This window comes from Schistocerca serialis, chromosome 9 (assembly GCF_023864345.2).
Source record: "Schistocerca serialis cubense isolate TAMUIC-IGC-003099 chromosome 9, iqSchSeri2.2, whole genome shotgun sequence".
Lineage (NCBI taxonomy): Eukaryota > Metazoa > Arthropoda > Insecta > Orthoptera > Acrididae > Schistocerca > Schistocerca serialis.
Window position 1 is genome coordinate 181814456 of NC_064646.1, and position 25785 is coordinate 181840240.

At 43.9% G+C, this 25785-nt stretch overlaps 1 non-coding gene across 1 annotated transcript; it reads right to left on the reverse strand.

The window, feature by feature from the left end:
- Nucleotides 1-17428: 17428 nt before the first annotated feature.
- Nucleotides 17429-17503, reverse strand: Trnas-uga (transfer RNA serine (anticodon UGA)). Its single transcript has one exon. It is a non-coding gene; the product is annotated as a tRNA-Ser (tRNA).
- Between the last annotated feature and the right edge of the window lie 8282 nt (nucleotides 17504-25785).

Here is a 25785-nt window from a genome sequence, read left to right on the forward strand (position 1 = left end):
TCAGGAACCCACCAAACGACGAAACTGAAGTATATACTGGTTTCGCCATGTCTACAGTCAGATATGAAACCATTTGCGTGCAACTCATTCCACACAACGAGTGGCGCAACCCAATGTCGTCGTGTAAACTAGGCTTTTTATGCTACGCGCAAGCTGAGACGCGTATAGCGCGTGTGGCGCGGCGCTGGGCAGTGCGCAGTTTTGTAATTCAACGGGTTCAAGTGCGACCGCGCAAATTGGGACGCGACGTGATGGTGACGCGACAAAAATGTTCAAATGTGTGTGAAACCTTATGGGACTTAACTGCTAAGGTCATCAGTCCCTAAGCTGACACACTACTTAACCTAAATTATCCTAAGGACAAACACACACACCCATGCCCGAGGGAGGACTCGAACCTCCGCCGGGATCAGGAGCACAGTCCATGACTGCAGCGCCTGAGACCGTTCGGCTAATCCCGCGCGGCTATGGTGACGCGACACGCGCCTGCGCCAGATAGCGCGGCGTTGTGGTTGCGGCACAGTTTCTCGCCACACGGTGACTACGGGAGAAATGAGGAGCGGATTGGGAAAGCAGTCCTGCCATATGCTCCGTCACGCAACCGGTATATGCTCAGTGGCAGTGATGGCCGTCCGAAAAATATTGCCTTATTACTGAACTCTATTGTCATTGAGTAGTGATTCGTTTATCGCCATTTATGCTCTCGATCTTTTTTATTAGTTCATTGTATTTTTCATTTATATCTGTATAGTTTTGCTGTTTTATTTCATTACTGTTTTTCTTCCGTGAGGAACAATCCAGAGTTCAGTGACGTGTGAGCCATCAGCCACTGGGATTATATCTTCTGCCTCTACGATGTCTTCAAATTGCAAGAAGGGGCAGACAATTCATCGTGAGGGCCGTGAAATAGGAAGAATATTATATATGAATATTATAAAATCATGTGATCAAGAAGCAAGGTCGGAAAGTTTAAACATTATTCGGTGAGGCAAGAATGTCTTCGTCCTGCCTGTGCCGACATTCCTATACGATCCGTTACAAAATTTCGAAAAGTGGCTATTTACTTTATGTTCCTGCTAAAGGCAAATTGTTCAAATGGCTCTGAGCACTATGGGACTTAACATCTGAGGTCATCAGTCCCCTAGAACTTAGAACTACTTAAAGCAAACTAACTTAAGGACATCACACACATCCATGCCCGAGGCAGGATTCGAACCTGCGACCGTAGTGGTCGCGCGGTTCCAGACTGTAGCGCCTAGAACCGATCGGCCATCCCGGCCGGCACCTGCTGAAGGGCGTCCAAGGTCTGAAGCATATGAGTTTTATTGTTATTACTTGGGTATGAATGTAATAAGAGACTTATATTACATGCATGCAGACATCACATTTTCACTACCGCTGTAAGCCAGAAACAGTCGAGAAACCCTCCTGAATTACGATGTTTTCATTGGTACACAGTGTAGAGAAAAAGCATTTCAGTGGTTGCATAAACGGTATCATCATCGATCAACAGATTGCTCAACAGGCTACGCAAATGGAGAATGCAGTGGGAATAATTCCGAAAGTATGAGTGTCGTGGTAGAGTTTCGTAAAATGAAATGAACGTTTGGCGTCATTGGCCGGGAGGTCCCTTGCGGGGCAGGTCCGGCTGCCTTGGTGCAGGTGTTATTATATTCGACGCCACATTGGGCGACCTGCGCGCCGGATGGGGATGAAATGATGATGAAGACAGCACAACACCCAGTCCCTGAGCAGAGAATATCCCCGACCTAGCCGGGAATCGAACCCGGGCATGAGAACGGCAATCCGTCACGCCGCCCACTCAGCTATCAGGGCGGACGAAGAGTTTGGTGATATGATATATTTAATTTACTGAAATGTATTGCTGACAAGGCAGGCCTACATTCATGACAATTTTTTTTTTTTTTTTCGAACGATGTGAAGTCTTCCCCACACAAGGCACAGCTGGATACCTTCCGCATTCCTGTCGTGCGCGTTATTCTCAGCTGCTGACACTATGCTGACCACCGTGTTCTGCGATGTATCAATTGTTTACTTTTCTTAATAACAACTATTTTATTCGCGAATCACACACTGTCAGTCTGGCAAGCCGTAGGTGAGTAACCATCGCATGGCATGTACACATCACTCCGCCTGAAGGGTTCGTCATTATTTTAATATTGCTCAGATGAGGAACAGGAATAAAATACTTTAATAAGTTTCCACTCCAGTCATTCAATGTTAAAAATACGATGGGTATGAGGATACCACCAAAACTACAACAAAATTGGCGATTTATTTTTGTATGAACTGTTAACCTTCCCTCATTCGAAGAAGCTTCACCATTTACGAGTAACGGCTACAACTCTTTTGTTGACAGATTTAATTGTGCTTCTTATGCCAAAACACAGTGTAATTTGTGCGATCTCACCTTGCAACAGCTAATGCGACAGAATTCTGAAACAAGAGTGTCTCATTAAACAACCAACTGGCGACCAATGAAATCAAATGGTTCAAATGGCTCTGAGCACTATGGGACTGAACTTCTGAGGTCGTCAGTCCCCTAGAACTTAGAACTACTTAAACCTAAGTAACCTAAGGACATCGCACACATCCATGCCCGAGGCAGGATTCGAAACTGCGACCGTATCGGTCGCGCGGTTCCAGACTGTAGCGCCTAGAACCGCTCGGCCACCTCGGACGGCAATGAAATCAATAGCTTACAAAAAATCTCACTCTGTCGGATTGCAGTAACATATGACAAGAAATTTCATATTTGTTTTCATACTAGGAAATTCTCGTCTCACTAGCTATCGATGTCTCTTCAAAAATTACAGTCACTGAAGTGAAAAAAAAAAAAGCTATAACTTCTGATATATCGCCGTAGATGAGAAAGTTCCGTGTGTTAACAATTTGGCTAAATGCTCTACTCCTTCGGTGCTATCATTCGCCATAACCTCGTTTCGATATCTCCAGCGGTTTAGGAGATATGAGCGATGTCATATTCCATTCTCGCGGGTGTGCGATCTGGAGTGAATGCGCCGTGTACGATCGTTTTTCTTGAGATCGGAGGCAGTTAGAGACCTTCTCCCAATCTAAAGAAAAGCTCAGTATGTTAGCTAAATTTCATACGCTGCAAAATGTGGTGTAACTCGCACCAAACGCAAAATCATAGCAGCCACTGATTTTAGTTGCAAACCTCTCGAATTTTGCGCAGTGTCTTACTTAAATGGACATATCACAATAAGTATGACCATTAGCGAGATGTTAGCACTACGCCACGGAACTGGTACGTAATGCCGAAAGGAACGCAAAAATTAAATATTTTTAACGAATAGTTTCTGTAAAATCGTTTAGAAAGATTACAGGGCGTGCGCGCTTTGACTCTTGTCAGCGTAGAGCGTCGCCGACTGGCGCGTGCTGAGGAAATGTGCACGCCTCTCAATATGAGCAGCACCTGTGCGGCACATGCAGAATGTGTCCGCTACTCGTGGTCTAATGGCTACCGTTGCAGACTCTGGGTCCCTGGTTAGATTCCGGGGTGGATTGGGGATTTTCTCTGCCCGGGGACACGGTGTTTATGTTGTCCTCATCATTTCATCATCATCATCATCATTATCATTCATGACAGTGCTTCGATTGAAATGTATAAAACTTGGACTGCGTAAAAATTGGGACTTTGGACGGGCGCTGATGAGCGCGCAGTTGAGCGCCCCACAAAACCATCATAACATGCGCAATGTGCGCATCGCGCTGTTGTGTCACGTCACATCACATGTGCTATAAGCGCCTCAATTTGTGCTTAACCTTACCGTAGCTCCTCGATTAGGATTAGAAGGCTGAGTCCACCCACTTTCAGTCCTCCCACCAAGGAAAATTCTCTGATAGAACTGGAAAACAAATTTGGGTCCTATGCGTAGCAGTCAGACACACTTACCACTGAGCAACGGCAAACAGGATAATAGCATTTGTGTTAAAACGTTAAAAAGTAAGTTCTATTGTTTTTGAGAGAGTTGTAGAGAATAAAAACTGTAGGTTAAGACCGGGAATGGAACATGTCCAACAGACAACCGTGGAAGTTGGGTTGAGTGTTAGTGTGTGCACAGAATAACGTGGCTGGTAGATGCACAATCGGCAGGGTATGTGTGAGGAAAGCGGGAGTGCTGGGCGTTACAGCCCGGCGCTGTAGGGGACGTGCTGAAAACTGGAAGGGAAATGCAGTTCTAAACTGAAGCCCAAGGTCATTTTTTTGTTTTTGTAAATGTGAAAGGGAACCCCTTCGCATGCACCCTTGCGTGGTGACCGTTCAAAAAGATCTGTCACCTCTGCTTCGGTTAGTATCTAGATAGAATTCCGCTGAAAATGTAACAATAACTGCGATTTACTTTCGCATGGCTTGTTAACCATTTGTAGCTTTCAGACCAGCATGATGAGGGGCGAATTTTGAGTAAAACCTACACATTTGTCTTGTTGCCATGTCATAATTTGCTTCTTTTATCTAGATACAGCGAAGTTTAGACAATGTCATCTCACCAACATGTCGTGCAGACGCAGCTGTGAGAGAAATCTGAAGCAGTGGTTTATTACGTTTATTAATTGAGGATCTAAGGAAAGGTAATGCCAATAGCTCATGAAAAAGCACATCCTCAGTACAAAAGTAAACTTGCCTTATTCCAAAACCTATAGCACTTCCTGTTTCATCAGCTATCGACAGCCCTTAAAAATTATATTCTTCCTTCAAAAGTCTATAGTTAGTGGAATAACACGGTAGAGAATGAAGTTTACCGTATGGGAAAATACTCTCCTCTTTGCGCGCTATGATTTCCCAAAATCTCATTTCGATATCTCAAATTATTTATGAAATATGAGGAATGTTGTGGATATTTCACTCTGGCTTTATCGCTGGCACGCGCGATCACATATGACTGCGACATCAGAACACTTTTCTCGAGATTGGTGATAGAGACCTTAACCAAGGTCTAAAGAAAAATTCAATTTGTTAACTAAATATGATATGCAGCAACATATTATGTAATATGCACTAAACACAAAATCATGTTTTTAACTAGGAAATTTTTCGAATTTCGCGCAGTGTCTTAGTTACGTGCAAATACTACAATAAATATAACCATTCTACATCTACATCTACATACACACTCCGCAATCCAGCATACGGTGCGTGGCGGAGGGTACCTCGTACCAGAAATAGCATCTTCTTTCCCTGCTCCACTCCCAAACAGAACGAGGGAAAAATGACTGCCTATATGCCTCTGTACGAGCCCTAATCTCTCTTATCTTATCTTTGTGGTCTTTCCGCGAAATATAAGTTGGCGGTTGTAAAATTGTACTGCAGTCAGCCTCAAATGCTGGTTCTCTAAACTTCCTCAGTAGCGATTCACGAAAAGAACGCCTCCTTTCCTCTAGAGACTCCCACCCGAGTTCCTGAAGCATTTCGGTAACACTCGCGTGATGATCACACCTACCAGTAACAAATCTAGCAGTCCGCCTCTGAATTGCTTCTATGTCCTCCCTCAATATGACGTGATAGGGATCCCAAACGCTCGAGCAGTACTCAAGAATAGGTCGTATTAGTGTTTTATAAGCAGTCTCCTTTACAGATGAACCACATCTTCCCAAAATTCTACCAATGAACCGAAGACGACTATCCGCCTTCCCCACAACTGCCATTACATGCTTGTCCCACTTCATATCGCTCTGCAATGTTACGCCCAAATATTTAATCGACGTGACTGTGTCAAGCGCTACACTACTAATGGAGTATTCAAAACATTACAGGATTCTTTTTCCTATTGATCTGCATTAATTTACATTTATCTATATTTAGAGTTAGCTGCCATTCTTTACACCAATCACAAATCCTGTCCAAGCCATCTTGTATCCTCCTACAGCCACTCAGCGACGATACCTTCCCGTACACCACAGCATTATCAGCAAACAGCCGCACATTGCTATCCACCCTATCCAAAAGATCATTTACGCAGATAGAAAACAACAGCGGACCTCCACACTTCCCTGGGGCACTCCAGATGATACCCTCCCCTCCGATGAACACTCACCATCGAGGACAAGGTACTGGGTTCTATTACTTAAGAAGTAATTAACGAAATGATGGATACATTATCACGAAGCTGACATACATAGCTATAAGTCATCCAAAAAAGAAATCATTTTACCCAATAGTTTCTGTAAAATCGTTTGAGAAAAATTCCAGGGTGCCTCGATTTTGTCATCGCCGACCGGCTGAAAGGTGACAAACACTGTCGGCCTCTCCTCCCGAACAAACGAATGGCCTCGCCCAGCACTTGTGAAGAAAACTGGTTACTGCGCGTCGGCCAATTGTGCCCTGCGCGGACTCTACTCTGAGCTTTCAAACGATGGGATGTGCAACATAGGCCAGTTCTCCAGTGAGATTAAAAGTCTCGAGGAATTCGACGAAAAAATTTGAATTACCGACAGCACGCAGTTACAACAAAACTGCGCTCAGAAATGCAAGCTAACACCGGACGCTAAGCTTTTGTGTTGACGTGCACGCTTTCGGCTGTGGGGGTGCGCTCCGCATGATTTATTACCCAGGCGTTGTGCCGCACCGTTTTTGTGTGTAACCGGTCGTGACGCAGAAGTCCCGCAAGCAGAAGCCCTCGCTAATCACTGCAAAAATGCGCGAGCGCCCGCGATTTCCATAAACGGGGAAAAATGAGTCGAGTGGACGTCGCGTGGCTGTTAATGAGCCCCGCGTCAGCTCGGAGTGCCGGCACCATCGATCACCACTGGAGTGGCGCAGCAGCCTCGGCCGTAGCAGCTCCGACACCCGAGCCGATCACGCACTGCCGGTCTGCGGACACGGAGCACCTGCTGATCGCCGAAAGCACCTCAGTCGGATTTTGCGCAGAGCGGAAGCATTATGATGAGTGTGGACCATCGCTGTGCGGACATTTGCCACGCCGGACATTTGCCACGATTTTACCTGCTCCGAAGGGTTGGGTCCCTTGTCTGCCCCTCCTCCTCCTCCTCCTCCTCCTCCTCCTCAACTGCCGCACGACCCGCAGTAAAGGTACTTACTGAGCCTTTCCGCTGATTTACTTAACATAGAACCACACTCTCTTTGGATTTTCCGCCACATGTCTAGAGAGAGTTTCGTTGTGGAAACTATTAATTGCATCTCGCATTGAAATCCGCACCAAATTTCGAGCCTCAGTAAAACTTCGCCAATCTTGGAGATTTTGCGTTCGTCTAAATTATACTCGCCTTTTTCGATGCTCCTGCAGCAGCTTTCTGTCGCGTTTTGTGTGCCATGGGGGATCAGTTCCGTCTCTTATTAATTTATTTGGTATGAATCCCTCGAGTGCTGTTGATACTATTTCTTTGAAGTTAAGCCATATGTGGTCTTCACTTGCATAGTTTGGAAGGATTGGGGACTGTCTCTTAGAAAGACGTCAACAGAATTTTTAGTTGCTTTTATAAATTTATATATTTCGCGTTTAGTTTTGGTGAATTTCTTTGTTACGGAATTGAGTCTCGCTACGACTGTGTGTTCACTAATCCCTGTATCCGTCGTGACGCTCAGGATTATTTGTGGCTAGGAGGTCAAAAAATGGTTCAAATGGCTCTGAGCACTATGGGACTCAACTGCTGTGGTCATCAGTCCCCTAGAACTTAGAACTAATTAAACCTAACTAACCTAAGGACATCACACACATCCATGCCCGAGGCAGGATTCGAACCTGCGACCGTAGCAGCAGCGCGGCTCCGGACTGGAGCGCCTAGAACCGCACGACCACCGCGGCCGGCTGCTAAGAGGTCAAGTGTGCTTTCATAACCATTTACAATTTGAATGGCCTCGTGAAGTAATTCTCCAAAATTATTTTAAAAAAGCATTTAGAACAATTACAGAAGTTGTTCTCTATCTACAATGTATTTCTGTAAACATACGGAAGGTAGATTGAAGTCGCTGCCAACTATAATTGTATGAGTAGGGTACCTATTTGTGATGACACTCAAGTTTTCTTTGAACCGTTCAGCAAATGTTTCATCTGAGACCGAGGGTTGGTAAAAGGAGCCAGTTATTAATTTATCCCGGTTGTCGAATATAACGTCTGCCCATACTAAGTGACAGGAACTATCTGCTTCTATGTCGCTTGTGAGCTGGAACACACATTATTTTTCCTTAAGTCGTGCTTCTTGTTTCTGTTGAAGTGCAGATCATTACAATTACGGCTTTTCCCTCCAAAACGTAGGATGCTTTCTCTGTGATTCTGTAAATACCAGAGCTAAACAATGTAGAACAACAACGTACGTTACTAGCATAGCATTCTGTATTACTTCATTTCCTTATTTCTAACATTTTAAAATTGTACTTCGACTTTAGGTGACAAGTCAATCATAGATGTTCTTATCTCTATTTACTGAACGTATTTTCAGTCATGCTTGGAACATTGTCCCGCTACACTTTATTTACTAATGTTTCGCCGCAAGGGATATCACATTTTAGAGAGTAAATTAATATGGACTACGTCGTTTTTCTTTTCAAACATTCACATACCCATTTCTTCTTTCCTTGTTGTCTTTTGAGCATCCAGTTGTAGTAATTAAAGTAGGCACAAAGGGCACTGACCAAAAAGAAATGATTAGCGTACATTCGCATTCTCTTTACATCGTTACTTTCTTATTGCTCCCATGGCGATGGACTGTGTCTACCACAATCAGTAAGCGTGAAAGGAAGCTACCGTACAGACAGAGGAATCTATATTTATACTTGGCAGAACTAATTACATACTGACATAATCGTCGGTATTGCATCGTTTCACAAAAGTTATAAACATTTCGATTTCGGAAAAGAATCTCTGTATTTGGCCAATATGTCGAAGAAGAAGGTCCCTTACGTAATGGTTGTATCGAGTAAGATGTGGAGAAAGCGGTTTGAAAGCGAACAGAAGAAGTGTGAGGAAGGGCGTCCCTTACCTGAGGGATCGCTACCTGGCGAAGGGGCAAGTGTGGCAAATGTCCGGCCTGGCAAATATTCGGCGTGGCAAATGTCCGGCATTCGGACCATCGACCAGATTAATACTGAAGACGAGTTTTACATGAGCGTTGGTGCTTTTCCTGATTCGAGTTGTGTGATGTTGGCATATTCTCGTTGCTAATTTGGATTACGTCATCGAGATCCAAACATCGATGGCCGCTAATAATCGACCCCAAAACAAAGATTTTTAACTTCGATCTTGCCGGTTTTCGAGAAATGTGGTGTCATGAGGTGAGGTGGCGCTCAACCACGTTCCCTCCGACTCAACGTTGAAATATTAAAAGTTTTGGCTGATTTCGTTGTCTAGGGGCTGGGGTACGTAGTTGCCGCATTACAGGCCAAATACTGCTGAGTCTACAGTATACAATATAAATGTGCACATGAATCGAATGGTCGAAGGTTTCTATCACTCGGCAATTGCGAATTATGAATGTAGTAAATAAATTACAAATGAAAGATTGCAATTAAATAAAATCTGCAGGTACTGTCTTAACGACTTTAAATGATGAGTACGATAGTAGAAGTACTTTTGAGAATGCGGTATATTTCTGCAAAACACTTATTGGTGTCGATGGTCCAGCAATTAAATAAAATGTAAGTTGAATAACAGGGAAGCAATAGATTCCTACTTCACGTAATTAGCTATGAACAACAACATAGCTCGCGAGATATTCACTTCCAAACGCGTACTACGTCTTCACTGTAGAAACCACGTAAATCTCACAAGTTCACAAGTTCCGAAGTATTTCTGTCTCTCGCGACCACGCGCAAACCGCTCCACTCCCCAAGTCTTTCCCGCGTCTCCGCGTCCGTCGCGCCGTGGCGTCCAGCACTTACAGGCGTCACGCCTCAACGTGACCTAGTCTTCCAATTTTCAGCTTTCGCCTGTAGCACCACATTTCAAAAGCTTCTATTCGTTTCTTGCCTATACTGTTCATCTTCCATGTTTCACTTCCTTACGTGGCTACACTCCAAACAAATATTGTCAGGAAAGACTTCCCAACACGTAAATCTATATTCGATGTTAACAAATTTCTCTTCTTCAGAAACGCTTTTCTTGCCATTGCCTGTCTGCTTCAGCTATAATCATTTATTTTGCTGCCATAATAACGGAACTCACCTACTACTTTAAGCGTTTCTTTTCCTAATCTAAATCCCTCAGCATCACCTGACTCATTTCGCCTACTCTCCATTGTCCTCCTCCTTTCGGACACTTTTCATGCCGTTCAGCCGCTCTTCGAAGTCCTCTGCGGTCTCTGCCAGAATTACAGTGCCATCGGAAGCCTTAAAGTTTTTTTTTTTTCTTCTCCCAAATCTCAATTCTCCCTCTAAATTTTTCTTTGGTTTCTTTTACTCCTTGCTCATTATGCACATTTAGTGACATCAGTGATAGGGTACAATCCTGTCTCACTCCATTGCACCCCACTGCGTCCCTTCCAAGCCCCTCGAATCCTGGAACTGCAGTCTGTTTTTCGCTCCCTGTATTTTATCCCTGCTACGTTCCGTATTTCAAAAAGAGTATTTCAGTTAACTTTATAAAAAGCTTTCTCTATGTCAACAAATGCTATAAATTTAGGTTAGCCTTTTCTTCACCTAAGTCGTAGGGTCAGTATTGCCCTGCGAGTTCCTACATTTCTCCGGAATGTTCAAATGCGTGTGAATTCATAAGGGACCAAACTGCAGAGGTCATCGGTCCCTAGACTTACACACTGCTTTAACTTAAACTAACCTATGCTAAGAATAACACACACACCCGTGCCTGAGGAAGGACTCGAAACTCCGGCGGGAGGGGCCGCGCAATCAGTGACATGGCGCCTCTAACCGCGCGGCCATTTCTGCGGAAGCCAGTCTGATCTTCCCCGAGATCGGCTTCTACCAGTCTTTACATCCTTCTTCAAGGAATTCGTTTTACTTTTTTGCAGCCATGACTTACTAAACTGATAGCTCGGCAATTTTCACACCTGTCAGCACAAGCTTTCTTTGGAATTGGAATTATTATATTCTTTTTTAAGTCTGAGTGTACAATATTTTGCCTGTCTCATACGCTTTTCATTCCATTCCAGTCACGGGTGGTCTCCCAAGTCCGTCAGTAGTTCTGACGGAATGTCGTCGTCTACTCCCGGGGCCTTGTTTCGAGTTAGATCTTTCACTGCTCACTTAAATTCTTCTCGCAGTATCATATCTTCATCTACGTCCACTTCTACTTCTGTAACATTGCCTTCAAGTTCATCTCCCTTCTATAGACGATCTATATCCTCCTTTCGGCTGTCCCTTCTTTGTTTAGGACTGATTTTCCATTTGAGCTCTTGATCTTTATATAGCTGTTTCTCTTACCTCCAAAGGCCTTTTTAATTTTCCTGCTGGCAGTATCTATCTTTCCGCTAGTGATATATGCTTCTACATCCTTGCATCTGTCCTATAGCCATTCCTACTTAGCCACTATGCAATTATGGTCACTCTCATCTTTTAAACGCTTGTATTCCTTTTCGCCTGCTTCATTTGCTGCGTTTTTATATTTTATCCTTTCATCAATTAAATTCAGTATTTCTTGTGTTATCCAAGGATTTCCAATAGGCCTTGACTTGTTCCCTATTTGATCCTTTGCTGTCTTCACTATTTGATCTCTCAAAGCTGGCCATTCGTCTCCTACTGTATTCATTTTCCCTGACCTAGTCAATCGTTGCCTAATGCTCCTCTGAAACTCTCAACAACCCTTGGTTCTTTCAACTTATCAGGTCCCATCTCGTTAATTTATTACCTTTTTACAAGTTCTTCCGCTTTAATCTACAGTTCACAACTAATAAATTGTGGTCAGTGCCCACATCTGCCTCTGGAAATGTCTTACAATTTAAAATCTGCTTCCTAAATCTCTTTCTAACCATTATATAATCAATCTAAAACCTTCCGATGTCTCCAGGTCTCATCCACGTGTACAGCCTTCTTTCGTGATTCTTAAGCCAAGTGTTAGCGATGATTAAATTATGCTCTGTGCAAAATTCTACTAGGCGGTTTCCTCTTTCACTCCTTTCTCCCAGTCCATATTCACGTACTATTTTTCCTTCTATTCCTTTTCTAATATCGAACCCCAGCCCCTAATCACAACTAAAGTTTCGTCTCCTTTAAGTATCTGAATAATTTCTTTTATCTCATCATTCATATCTTGCATTTTTTTATCATCTGTGGAGATAGTTGGCATATATCAAGTTGTACTACTGTGGTGGATGTGGACTTCAAGTCTATCTTGGCGTTCACTATGCTGTCCATAGCAGCTTACCTGCACTGCTATTTTCTTACTCATTATTAAATCTAGTCGCATTAAAGGTATTTGATTTTGTTTTTATAATCCTGTATTCAGCTGACTAAGTCCTGTTCATCCTGCCATCGCACTTAAATAATTCTCACTATACCTAATTTCATCCTATGCATTTCCCTTTTTAAATTTTCTAACCTACCTGAGGGAGACCAAGAGATGAATACACTAAGCAGATTCAGAAGGATGTGGGTTGCAGTAAGTACTGGGAGATGAAGAAGCTTGCACAGGATAGGGTAGCATGGAGAGCTGCAGCAAACCAGCCTCAGGACTGAAGACCACAACAACAACAACAACAACAACCTACCTGCCCGATTAAAGGATATAACATTTCACGCTTAAATCCACAGAACGCCAGTTTGGTTTCTCCTGAGTATCCCCACCCGCAGATTCAAATGGGGGACTATTACACCTCTGCCACAAAAACATTTCCCAGACCATAACGCTCCCTCCGGTTGCAAGGTGTTTGCTTTCAGACATTTCACGCTATTAATACCAACGAAGGATGCCTTCATCGTTTAACCATAAAGTAGAGCTGCATGCCATCGGGAAAAATTACGGCTGTAATTTCCCCTCCTTTTCAGCCACTCGCATTACCAGAACGACAAGGCCGTTTTGGTTGATGCCACAAGGCCAGATCAGTCAGTCACCGAGACTGTTGCTCCTGCAACTACTGGAAAGATTGCTTCTCGTCTTGAGGAACTATACGTCTGTCTGGCCTCTCAGCAGATACTCCTCCATTGTGATTTCACCTACAGTACGGCTGTCTGTATCGCTAAGGCACGCAGGCCACTATATATATATATATATATATATATATATATATATATATATATATATATATATATATACTACTGAGTTGGGATAATTGAAAATATACTACTGGCGATTAAAATTGCTACCCCAAGAAGAAATGTAGATGATAAACGGGTATTCCTTGGACAAATATATTATACTAGAACTGACATGTGATTACATTTTCAAGCAATTTGGGTGCATAGATCCTGAGAAATCAGTACCCAGAACAACCACCTCTAGGCGTAATAACGGCCTTGATACGCCTGGGCATTGAGTCAAAGAGAGCTTGGATGGCGTGCACAGGTACAGCTGCCCATGCAGCTTCAACACGGTACCACAGTTCATCAAGAGTAGTGACTGGCGTATTGTGACGAGCCAGTTGCTCGGCCACCATTGACCAGACGTTTTCAATTGGTGAGAGATCTGGAGAATGTGCTGGCCAGGGCAGCAGTCGAACATTTTCTGTATCCAGAAAGGCCCGTACAGGACCTGCAACATGCGGTCGTGCATTATCGTGCTGAAATGTAGGGTTTCGCAGGGATCGAATGAAGGGTAGAAGAGCCACGGGTCGTAACACATCTGAAATGTAACACCCACTGTTCAAAGTGACGTCAATGCGAACAAGAGGTGACCGAGATGTGTAAGCAATGGCACCCCATACCATCACGCCGGATGATACGCCAGTATGGCGATGACGAATACACGCCTCTAATGTGCGTTCTCCACGATGTCGCCAAACACGGATGCGACCATCATGATGCTGTAAGCAGAACATGGATTCATTCGAAAAAATGACGTTTCGCCATTCGTGCACCCAGGTTCGTCGTTGAGTACACCATCGCAGGCGCTCCTGTCTGTGATGCTGCGTCAAGGGTAACCGCAGCCATGGTCTCCGAGCTGATAGTCCATGCTGCTGCAAACGGCGTCGAACTGTTCGTGCGGGTGTTTTTGTCTTGCAAACGTCCCCAACTTTCGACTCAGGGATCGAGACGTGGCTGCACGATCCGCTACAGCCACGCGGATAAGATGCCTTTCATCCCAACTGCTAGTGATACGAGGCCGTTGGGATCCAGCACGGTGTTCCGTATTACCCTCCTGAACCCACCGATTCCATATTCTGCTAACAGTCATTGGATCTCGACCAACGCGAGCAGCAATGTCGCGATACGATAAACCGCAATCGCGATAGGCTACAATCAGACCTTTATCAAAGTCGGAAACGTGATGGTACGCATTTCTCCTCCTTACACGAGGCATCACAACAACGTTTCATCAGGCAACGGCAGTCAACCGCTGTTTGTGTATGAGAAATCGGTTGGAAACTTTCCTCATGTCAGCACGTTGTAGGTGTCGCCACCGGCGCCAACCTTGTATGAATGATATGAAAAGCTAAGCATTTGCATATCACAGCATCTTCTTCCTGTCGGTTAAATTTCGCGTCTGTAGCACGTCATATTCGTAGTGTAGCAATTTTAATGGCCAGTAGTGTAAGTTTAAATACTGTGTGTTGTACTGATGTATACACTGTCCGGTCACATTAATGTGACCACCTGTCAAAAGCCGGAATAACCACGTTTCGCACCATGAGATATGCAGGTAGAGAGTAAGCGAGGTTCTGGAAGCTACCATCACGGATGTGGAGACATACCGACTCCAGTACCATGGTCAGCGGTGATGGGTTTCTTGGTTGAGAATAAATGGGGCGAACAGTACGATCGAGGGGGGTCACACATATTCTCGGTCCAGAGAGTCTGATGGCCAGGGGAGTACGGTAAACTCACTACGGTGCTCTTTGAACCACGCATGTACCCCACTGCGAGTTGCGTGACGCGTTGCACTGTCCTGCAAGTAGGTGCCATCATGCCAAGAAAAAATAAACTACATGTACGGATGGGCATAGTCTCCAAGGATAGATGCATACTTATGTTGATCCATTGTGCCTTCCAGATTGACGAGATTGCCCAGGGAATGCCACAAAAACATTTCCCAGATCATAATGCTCCCTCCGGTTGCAAGGTGTTTGCTTTCAGACGTTTCGAGCTGTTAATGCCATGCTGTCCTGTGGAGCATAAAACTTGATTCATTTGAAAAGGTCATCTGTCGCCACTCAGTGGACGTCAAGTTGCAGTATCGGCGTGCAGATTCCGGACTTTCTCGTCGATGTACTACATTCAGCATGGGTGCTTAAACAGCGTGCCTGCTGCAGAGGCTTATATGCAGCAACGTTTGCTGAATGGTCGTTGAGGAAATGTTGTTGGTTGACCATTGGTTTATCTGGGAGGTCAGTTGCCCAAGAGTTGTCCGTCCGTCCGTCCGTACACATCTCCATAGCCATCATTAACTGTTGTCATCTATGGCCCGTGGTGCACCACAGTTTCCTCGGCGCTGTCTGTCTCCAGTTAATCATAAAAAAAATATCGTAAAAATTGAAATAAAACCTCTGGCTGCTCCGGTGTACTGTTTCGTAGTAATACAAGATGTAGATAGAAGTTTAAACTGTTTCGAGCAAAGATGCGGGACGGGACACGTCGGGTTAACAAATTTTGCAGGCACTGATTTAGCACTGCCAACAATGACGTCTGCACAGCTATGATGACAGACCATTCGTTTATTACTTCACTCAAAATTAACTGAATGGAAGTACAGGCCCGCACACTGATAAAACTCTCTTTTGGCAAAGTCCGCATTTCGAAGCACAGAACGCTATTGGTTAATTTCCCTTATTCATAAGTCTAAACAACAGTAATATTCTCAATCAGTTTTATCTTGATATCTTGGAAAACAGCTCTGGTTTGCTGCTCGAATAAATTACGGTGTAATTGTGGTCTCTCAGCGTGACTGCTGCTCGTTCTGGAATGTTCGATGTAGTTTCAGTTTCTTCTTCTTTTTCTTCTTCCCGGCATCTTCTGTGATGACCTTTAACATAAATCTTTTTCTTGCTGTCCTTGGCTTTTTTCGAGATGCTCCCACTTGTGCTTCCCCCTTCTGCATCAATCTTCGCAAACGGAATTTTTTCCTGGCATATGAGGTTCAAATGGCTCAAATGGCTCTGAGCACTATCGGACTTAACTTCTAAGGTCATCAGTCCCCTAGAACTTAGAACTACTTAAACCTAACTAACCTAAGGACATCACACACATCCATGCCCGAGGCAGGATTCGAACCTACGACCGTATCGGTCGCGCGGTTCCAGACTGTAGCGCCTAGAACCGCTCGGCCACTCCGGCCGGCGACATATGAGGAAATTGTAGAATTATTGTGCAGCAATGCTCTTCCAAAATATTCTAAGCTCGAGTCGCCTTTCCCTCTAAAATTACACATTTCTCCATTCACAACAATCTCTTTGATATCTTTCAAATTTCTCCTCTTTCCAGCACTAGTGAAGCTTTTCTTCTTTCCAGACATCAACAGATTTTTTGCTAATCTATTCTGCGCTCACATCCGACAGTCTTAACTAACACCAATCCAGCTGTGAACTACTCCACTCATCAACTGTATCTTATTCACACATAAATTTTTCTGATATATAGATAAAATATTCCGTACCAGGCTGAAGCGTCCAGAAATACATAAGCAACATACTTACATCCATTAAGAACACTACTATACCTCAGATATTACTAATTTACAGAACGATTTCTCGTCACGTGGTCAAACATATAGAAATCACAAAGTCAATGAAGGAATATATACTGCTCTGGAAAACTTTAGTAAGTAATAGATAAAGTAACATAACATATTAACTACTCAGTGGGCATGAAAGGTAGTCTGGGAGCATATTATGAGAGTCTTCTAGTCTTGAACGAAGAAGCTGGGCGTCACGTGGAGTGAGATGAGCTACATGGGGCTGGTCCTGCAATACCAGGCAGTTGAAGCAGCGAAAAATGACAGCGTGGGTCAGTCAGTGAGCAGTTACCCCCACATAGCGTGGATGACTTCACACGGGTAAAATCATCAGAAGACTGGGGGGAAGCATCCGTTACGTCACGATGACACCCGCACATCGGCGGCATCGATAGGGACTGGACCAAAGAGGAATGGGGTCGAGTGCTCTTCTCAGATGAGATCAGATTCAGTCTGCGTAGTGATTTTGGACGTACTCGCAAATGGCTAGAGTGGGAACACGGAATGTAGACAGGAACATTGTCGGACTTGATATTTCTTGCGGTCCAGGCGTTATAGTGCTCTCATCGGAGAACTGACCCTCGTATCCAGAATTAGGTTTTCACTTGGCAGCGGAGTGTGCGCTGATATGAAACTTGCTGGCAGATTAAAACTGTGTGCCGGACCGAGACTCGAACTCGGGACCTTTGCCTTTCACGGGCAAGTGCTCTACCAACTGAGCTACCCAAGCACGACCCACGACCCGTCCTCACAGCTCTGATTCCGCCAGTGCCTCGTCTCCTACCTTGCAATCATCGCAGAAGCCCTCCTGCATACCTTGCAGAACTAGCACTCCTGGAAGAAAGGATATTGCGGAGACATGTCTTAGCCACAGCCTAGGGGATGTTTCCAGAATGAGATTTTCAGTGGCAGAATTGAAGCTGTGAGGACGGGTCGTGAGCCATGCTCGGGTAGCTCATTTGGTAGAGCACTTGCCCGCGAAAGGCAAAGGTCCCGAGTTCGAGTCTCGGTCCGACACACAGTTTTAATCGGCCAGGAAGTTTCATATCAGCGCACACTCCGCTGCAGAGTGAAAATCTCATTCTGGAATCATCACTACTCCCAGTATTGTCACTGCACACATTTTGCTGCACCAGAAATCACTTCATTGTTTATTTCTCAATCTTCCCAAACATTTCGTCAACAAACACTTGTTAATGTGTCACATACATACACATTATTCACTTAACAGAGCTTGACACCAATTTGTCATTACAACAGAACAGACACACCTGTGCAAGAGATCGCCAGGAAGAGTCATCATGTGACTATCAAAGACAGCAACTGCACAACACACACCACTATAATTCTCCTCCATGTGATCTTTTCAGTGGTGCATTCGGCACTGGCTGCATTTTAAGGACGACAATGCGCGACCACATCGAACAGCGTGAGTGGAAGGGCTCTTGGACTGAGAAGATATTCGACGAATGGACTGGTTGCCTGTTCCTCCAACTTAAACCCCATTGGTGTGCTTTGGGAAAACGTATGGCAGCATGTTCACATGCGCCGACGACTATCCAGCCGCTGTCAGCCGCGGTGCCTTGAGTGTAATTACTCTCTTTGAATAAAAGTGACATTTCTGTTCGTTTGACTACGCATATCTTTCAGTTTACTTCTGTACTATATTGTAGCAGTTCTTTCTATCTATGGTCCAAGTTTCATCGAGCTATGCTACTTGATAGTGACAAATGATGCCAAAGTTGCTTTCGTCCCTAATTTTCCCAAACGAAAGTACAACTTTACAGCATATTCATACGAAGTATTAAATTTGCGGGGACGCTATTGCTTAATCATCGAAGCGTAATTCTATGAAGCCATACGAAATGCGACCAACGCGCAAAATCAAACAACAGTGAAGATGAATGGAACACAGTTACCAGGCCTTGGTAAAAAGTAATGCCTTTGAATTTTTTTCGTGAAAATCCTTAATGTTTTTGTAAGTAAATCAAACGTTTTTAACATTCTACACTTTCATTCTTCATGTCTACGTGTTTGTTTCTCAACATAGTCACCCTGGCGACGAACTCACTTTTCCCTAACGAGAGACCACTTTGTTGACACCGTCACTGTAGAATGTTTGACTTTGTTGACGGAGCCACAACCTCACGTCTGCTTGCACCGCTTCAAAGTGAAGCGCCCAAAGGTGTTCTTTAAGATTTGGAAACAGATGAAAATCGGAAAGGGGACCGTTGGAACTGTTCGTACGATGATCGATGACAGTGAAGCCAAGGCCGTCGGATTGCTGCAGATGCCGTAGCGCTCGTGTGGTCTGGCATTGTCTAGCTGAAGAAGAAGGTGCTTCATGTATGGAAGAACTCTTCAAATTTAAAACTCGATTACGGCAAGCTGTTTCTCACGCATCGACATAGCTACGTTACACACAACCATGTTACACGCTACAATTCGGATCCCTTTAACCACAGAGGGCTGCAAATATGTAGATACGAAGAATAAAAGTGTAGAATGTTAATAACGATTGTATTATTCAAAATGATTTAAGAGTTTTTAAACAAAAAATTCAGAGGAATTACTCTTCAGCGCACCGTCTTATGTTAGGAAGATTCTGCAAAAGTGCAATTTGCCTGCTAAGGAAACTACATACAAGATTATTGTGTGATCTGTCGCGCTGGTTCATTTTTTTTCAAACGAGGAAACTGCGAAACAAGGGACAGAGGGACAGCTTTTCATTTATCTACTTATTTTTTGCGCGCTGCGCAAGAGTGCTTTTGTTTTTGTCAAATTGATAGTAAGTCATACGCTATATTAAAAAAATTACACCTGGCGTTTTTGTTCGCTGCTGAAGGATGCCTTCTGACATTTCTCCTTCGCTTGTTTCGGAGTTCATTATGCCACGAGGTGTCACAAAAGAGTGACAACGTGAATGAAATTTGTACTTATCTCTTCACGCTCCAGAAAGCAGCACGCCAGTTATCTTCATACTGCCCCTGTTATAGCTATATGCTCCCTCCTCTGTGCAGACTTCGTTACTCTCAAGAAATGAAATAATCATCAAACGGAAACGAAATATTCTGCTGCTCTCGTTTGTTCTTCGAGCGATGTACAAAGTTTGACACGACAGAAGGAAAAAGTACATATTTCTATGAGTTATCAATTAATGACCAAAAAAATATTATTTCTCCTGTATAAATATTCACTACTTTTGTTATAACATCAAAACGGTCGCAATTGAAAAATGAACTGCTTCAGTTTCCTGAGACAACTTAGCCATAAACTACGAACAAAACTAAGGATGTTTCAAAACATTCGCGTTGTTCCACAAAACTATATCTTCTACACCAGAGTCCCCAAACGCTTTTGTCTCAAAGAGCACGTGCCATTTTTTTCTGTTTTGGATACATCCCGTCCCTTTGATAGACTGAATATTTATAAATTCATCAACTTCCAATATGTTTTAACAAGTGATATGTTACAACTGACTTCGATAGATTTCACTGGAGTACTGTAGAGTGAAAACACTTTAAAAATACATGTTAAATTATATATTTATATTATTTTAAATAATACAAATTTGAAATCTAGCAAAATTAATACATAAATAGCATATTTTCAGTATTCGGCTGCGGTAGCGTTCTCGCTTCCCACGCCCGAGTTCCCGGGTTCGATTCCCGGCGGGGTCAGGGATTTTCTCTGCCTCGTGATGACTGGATGTTGTGTGATGTCCTTAGGTTAGTTAGGTTTAAGTAGTTCTAAGTTCTAGGGGACTGATGACCATAGATGTAAAGTCCCATAGTGCTCAGAGCCAGTATTCGGCTTGAATTTAATTATGCTTAACCACGAATCTCCTCAGTCATTGATTTCCAATCTGTTTCTTTTTTGTGAGAAGATTGACAACCGCGGTAAACGTGTTTCCACGAGGTATGAAGCTGGAAAAGCTATCAAAAACTTTCTCGCTATAGTTCATAATACAGGATAATGTACAGGTATGTATCTTTGAAGTCAGAGTTGGTGATATCCATTTGTAAACTGATCTAAGCTCTTCGTGAATGTTTCTTCCGATCAGTTCTTCTTCTAATACGACATCCCTTTATAGACTATCAGTGTATAGTTTGAGAATCCACTGTGGTATTTCCACAGTCAAACCAACTTCACACCTGGCTTCAAAGAGTTCGTACAGACATTTAAATGTTGAACGTATGTTGAAACGCCATCATCCTGGCTGTTTGTCTGTGACAAACTGAGAAATTAGAAAAGTTCGCGCTGTCCATTGTATTGCTTCATTAGTTTATTTCTGACAAGAAAAGCCAAAATGACGGACTTCGTATCTATCAAATTTAGACAATTACCTTGTAACTGCAAATTAACCCCATTAAATTTAGTAAACAAATCTGTTAGATAAGCAATGTTTGATTCCCAAATATCAAATTATCTTATAAAATTGGATCTTTAGCATCTAAAAACTCTAAAATAGTCTTAAAAAGGGAGAAAAATCTTGTCAAACGTAAGTGTTTTTACAGCCAGCATACTTCATTGTGAAGGAGTAATCGATCAAAGTTCTCGTCCTTGTCATCCAGTAAATGCGCAGATAACCTCGAGTTTACCGTGTTGCTTCGAAGTTTGTTTGTGGGGTAAACACAAATATTGATTAAAGTGATGCAATCGAATACCCAGACTTTTAGGAACTAAATGTTGCGATTGGACGACGCAGTGTATTTCTATATCCCGAGTACATTTTGTTTTAAATGGTTTATAAACAAACGATAGCGCCCAAACACGGCACATACTCCATCTGCTGCCGCTGTTATTATATTTGATATTAGGATATCTCTCTCTACGAAATAATCTTTCAAAATATTAAGTGTTGATTCACCATTACTGACGTTCTCACACCCCTTGGGAAGTGCAGTTCTTCATGGATTTCTTGGTTCGGAACAAATTGAACATATACCAACAGCAATGCTTCACTACCGGATCAGGTTGACTCATCCAGTTGTAGTGAGAAACAGGTCGTTTGCGGATAGTTACACAAGATGCTTTCAGAACCATAATTCATTTCATCGACACGTTTTGAACATTGCTGTTGTCAAAGGAAATCTTTTGAGTATATCATAAGAACGTATGTGTAGAACGGTTTTTAAAACCCATCCAATAGCTGCCAAAATTAACTATTCCAGGATTGTGCGACAATCGGGAGTTAAGGAAACGGGGAGGGGGGAGGGGGGACCAGGCTCACAAATTAACTAGTTATTATTTAATGCAATAACAATTTAACTTAAAATCAAAGAAATAAATACTGAAATTTAAATCTAAAGGCCACATTTTAAAAGAAATATAACAGTGTCAGCGCTGCATGGATGCAAGAGGTGCCTTGAGATGGTAATTTTTAAACAAACAGTCGGATGGCGTATCCGGCAGATCGGTACAGGGTGAAGCAGACGGACCAGGCTGCGAGCAACGTGAAGCGGCAGTCCGTACACGCGATGAACTGCGGTGTCACTAACCAATGATCAGACAGCCACCGAGTTGCCGCTTTCCACAACCGGAGGCCCGCACTAGCTGGCGGGCGCGAGGAAGGCAGACCCCACCAACCGACCGGCACGCCCTTCACACCACTCGCCCAACAGCCAAACTCCTGTCGGAAGGATTCAGCTTTCGCAGACTCTGAGCACTATGGGACTTAACATCTGAGGTCATCAGTCCCCTAGAACTTAGAACTACTTAAACCTAACTAACCTAACGACATCACACACATTCATGCCCGAGGCAGGATTCGAACCTGCGACCGTAGCGGTCGCGCGGTTCCAGACTGAAGCGCCTAGAACCGCTCGGCCACCGGGGCCGGCCAATAGGATCTCTTGACTTCTCTCCAACCGAGCGCATGTGGGATGTGGTGGCGCGAAAAGTGACTCATGCGACTTCTCAACAAACAACTCTTACATATCTACGTGAAGCGGCCAAGCAGGCATGGGATAACATATTCCACAGCAGTATTTGCCATTTACAATTGACTGGATGCCAGAGTCAGTGCCTGCATTGCTGCCCGTTGAGGCTCCACAGCCTGTTATGGGTGTTGCGGCGTGGGTCGATACCTGGTAGCTCAGAACAGCTTGCGCTATTGATCTGTAAATGTAATCATTTCATGCACTACATATGCACTGTTGCAACAATAAATCTTGAGTGAAATGGAAACCTCTACAAGGATGTACTAATTTCTTCTCGGCACTTTATCAGGTGCTGAAGCACTTCTGAATGGTAGTCATTGAAACTGAAACAACCCCAGAGGAGTGTTGATCATAAAGTATTGCTTTGACTGCTCGCCCGGCGGTAACAGTAAGTATGTTTCTAGTAAATCAGTCTTGGAAAAGAATCTTTCCTGTGCCAATTTGCCCAATAATTCTTCATGCTTCTAGTCGTGGAAGAGGATATAAATCCACGACAGTCTCTGGGTTTACCGTGGCTTTGAAATCAGCACACAGACGTAAACCTGTTGATGGCTTCTTAAGTACTCCCAATCGGCTGCCCATCGATTTGCAGAAATGGGTTGTATCATCCTATTGTCTTTCCATCATTGGAGTTCCTGAACAACCTGCTCCTGTGTAGCATGGGGGAAGGCCTGGCACGATAAAATCATGGTTACGCATTGCCTTTAACAGTAATGTTCACCTCAGAATCCTTAGCCCTTCCTAATTCTGGTTCGGAAGGTTCACTATACTTATTACACAAGACTGAAGCATTGGTGCGAGGCACTGAAACACTGATTTGTAACATATCGTCTCATATGCACAGATTGACAAATCAAACGACTATAAACCAAAAATGTTTGCTCTATTTCTAGAATATAGTACACGAAAGGAAATATTCTTTGTAACTTTATGAGAAGTTACTGGCAAACTGTACATACCAAATACCGCAATTTCGTGCCCGTTACACGCAGACAAAACAGATGTAGGTTTATGTAGCCGAAGGTTACTGACCATCTCATAGGCGTCTTATTTGTCTTTTGTGCCACTCTCAATTGTACAAAAAATCTGTTCGCCTGTCTGTAGACTGCAGCAGAAGGTTCCCGCGAAGCGCAAAAGCGAGCGTTCGTTGAGGCCAGCTGTAATGACAGTGCTGGCAACATTCACTTGCTGAAAGCCACGCTGTAGTCGTGTGGTACCCTGATCCCTGCCATGGCTGACTTTTAAACAGATGATCTGGTTATGACCTTGTTTACCACACCTGGAACACTTTACATCATGACAAGGAAATTGGAAATTTATGGTAAGGACTATGGGACCAAACTGCTGAGGTCATCGGTCCCTAGCCTTACTCACTAATTTATCTAACTTAACCTTACTTACGCTAAGGACAACACACACACACCCATACCCGTGGGAGGACTCTAACCTCCGACGGGGGAAGCCGCGCGAACCGCGACAAGACGCCCAAGACCGCGCGGCTACCCCGCGCGGCACTTCATGACAAGGAGAAGCTGTTCTATCATGATTTGAAAAACACTGAGGACAAAATATTCTCACTTTATTCTGAAGCACACCTTGTGCCACATGTCTGAAATGCTTTTCCTTTACATTTACTGTTAATCTGGCTCCTGCTTCTATTCACTTTAACATTAACCTTAGACTTGCACTGAATGTTTTGAGAACTATGAACGGGAGAAAGAGACGAAGACTCAGAATCAACTCCAGTTGTGACCACAACACTTGAGACTCCACGATAGACAAAACCGTTTTCAGATCCTGATGTGCAAATTTTAGGGTACTGTAGTGTATTGTATGTTCACCGGGGGCCTAGAAACGACGGAGAGGCTCCGTCCCGGCCACAGCCGCAGTGGTCCACAACCCCACGACGACTACCACAGTCCACTTCACCCCTCCGCCAACCCACACCGAACCACTCTTTTAGTTTTAGTAGACGAATGTAACCCCTATGTATGCGTGGTAGAGCAATGGTTAGACCGCACGGCTAACCGGGCGGGCAATTTTAGGGTAGTAGCACCTATGCGTGCATCTGACACATTCTGCATACTCGCATTGCGTACCATAATATCGCTGTAGCTTAGTCCACAAGAACACTTGGACCTGCAATGTCTTGTTACCCCTCGTAGCTCGTTGTTTAGTGGCTAGCGATGCTGCGTCTGGATCACAGAGTCTCGGGTTCGATTCCTGGCCGGGTTGGGGATTTTCGCTGCCCGGGGACCGCGTGTTTGTGTTGTCCTGATCACTGCATCATTATCATGCGTGACTGTGGCTAGACTGGACAGTGTAAAAAAAAATGGACTGTGTAAAAATTGTGACTTTGTATGCACGCTGATGACCGCCCCACAAACTAAACATCATCATTATCTCGTTAGCCAGATGAGTTCAGCAAATCTAATGCTTTAATGACTTCAGGATGCTTATTTAGAGGACAATAATTAGATCTCCAGCAGCGACGTGAATCTGTGCCTCGTAATGCTTGTCGATTTTAGGATCGATTCCGTCACAAACAACATCTTCCAGACGAGAGTCCGGGAATAACTTTATGCGTAGACAGTACACGTCGACTCCGATGGTGGGCAAAAAAGAAAGTAATGCACGCCATACCTATAATGTTGTATGGGGTGAAGTGTGATTCCAGCTGAACGCGGTATTACGACCAGTGCTCTTCTTTAGTATTTAAGAGGCGAAACTTGGGGCCAGCAACCGGTCGTGGAGCTGCTTGTTACGACAGTAAGATTGTCACTTGTTGGACACTAAGCAGCAATCGTTCAATGTGCTTGGTCTGAAACTGAACAACTTCGTTTAGTGACAGTTCTCGTGGGGACTCAGACAGGGTTAAGCACTGTGTATTATTGCCGCCGTTTCTATCGGTTCACTAACAAGAGAAACTCCATCGCACCGCTGTCAGATTTAGAGGTAAGAGGGTCCAGTGGATAGCCCGTCAAAAACTGAACACAGATCAAGCGTGCAAAACAGGAGGAAGGTGTGCTGAACTGTGAGAAAAAGCAAAGTAGAAACGGTGAAGGGTACAA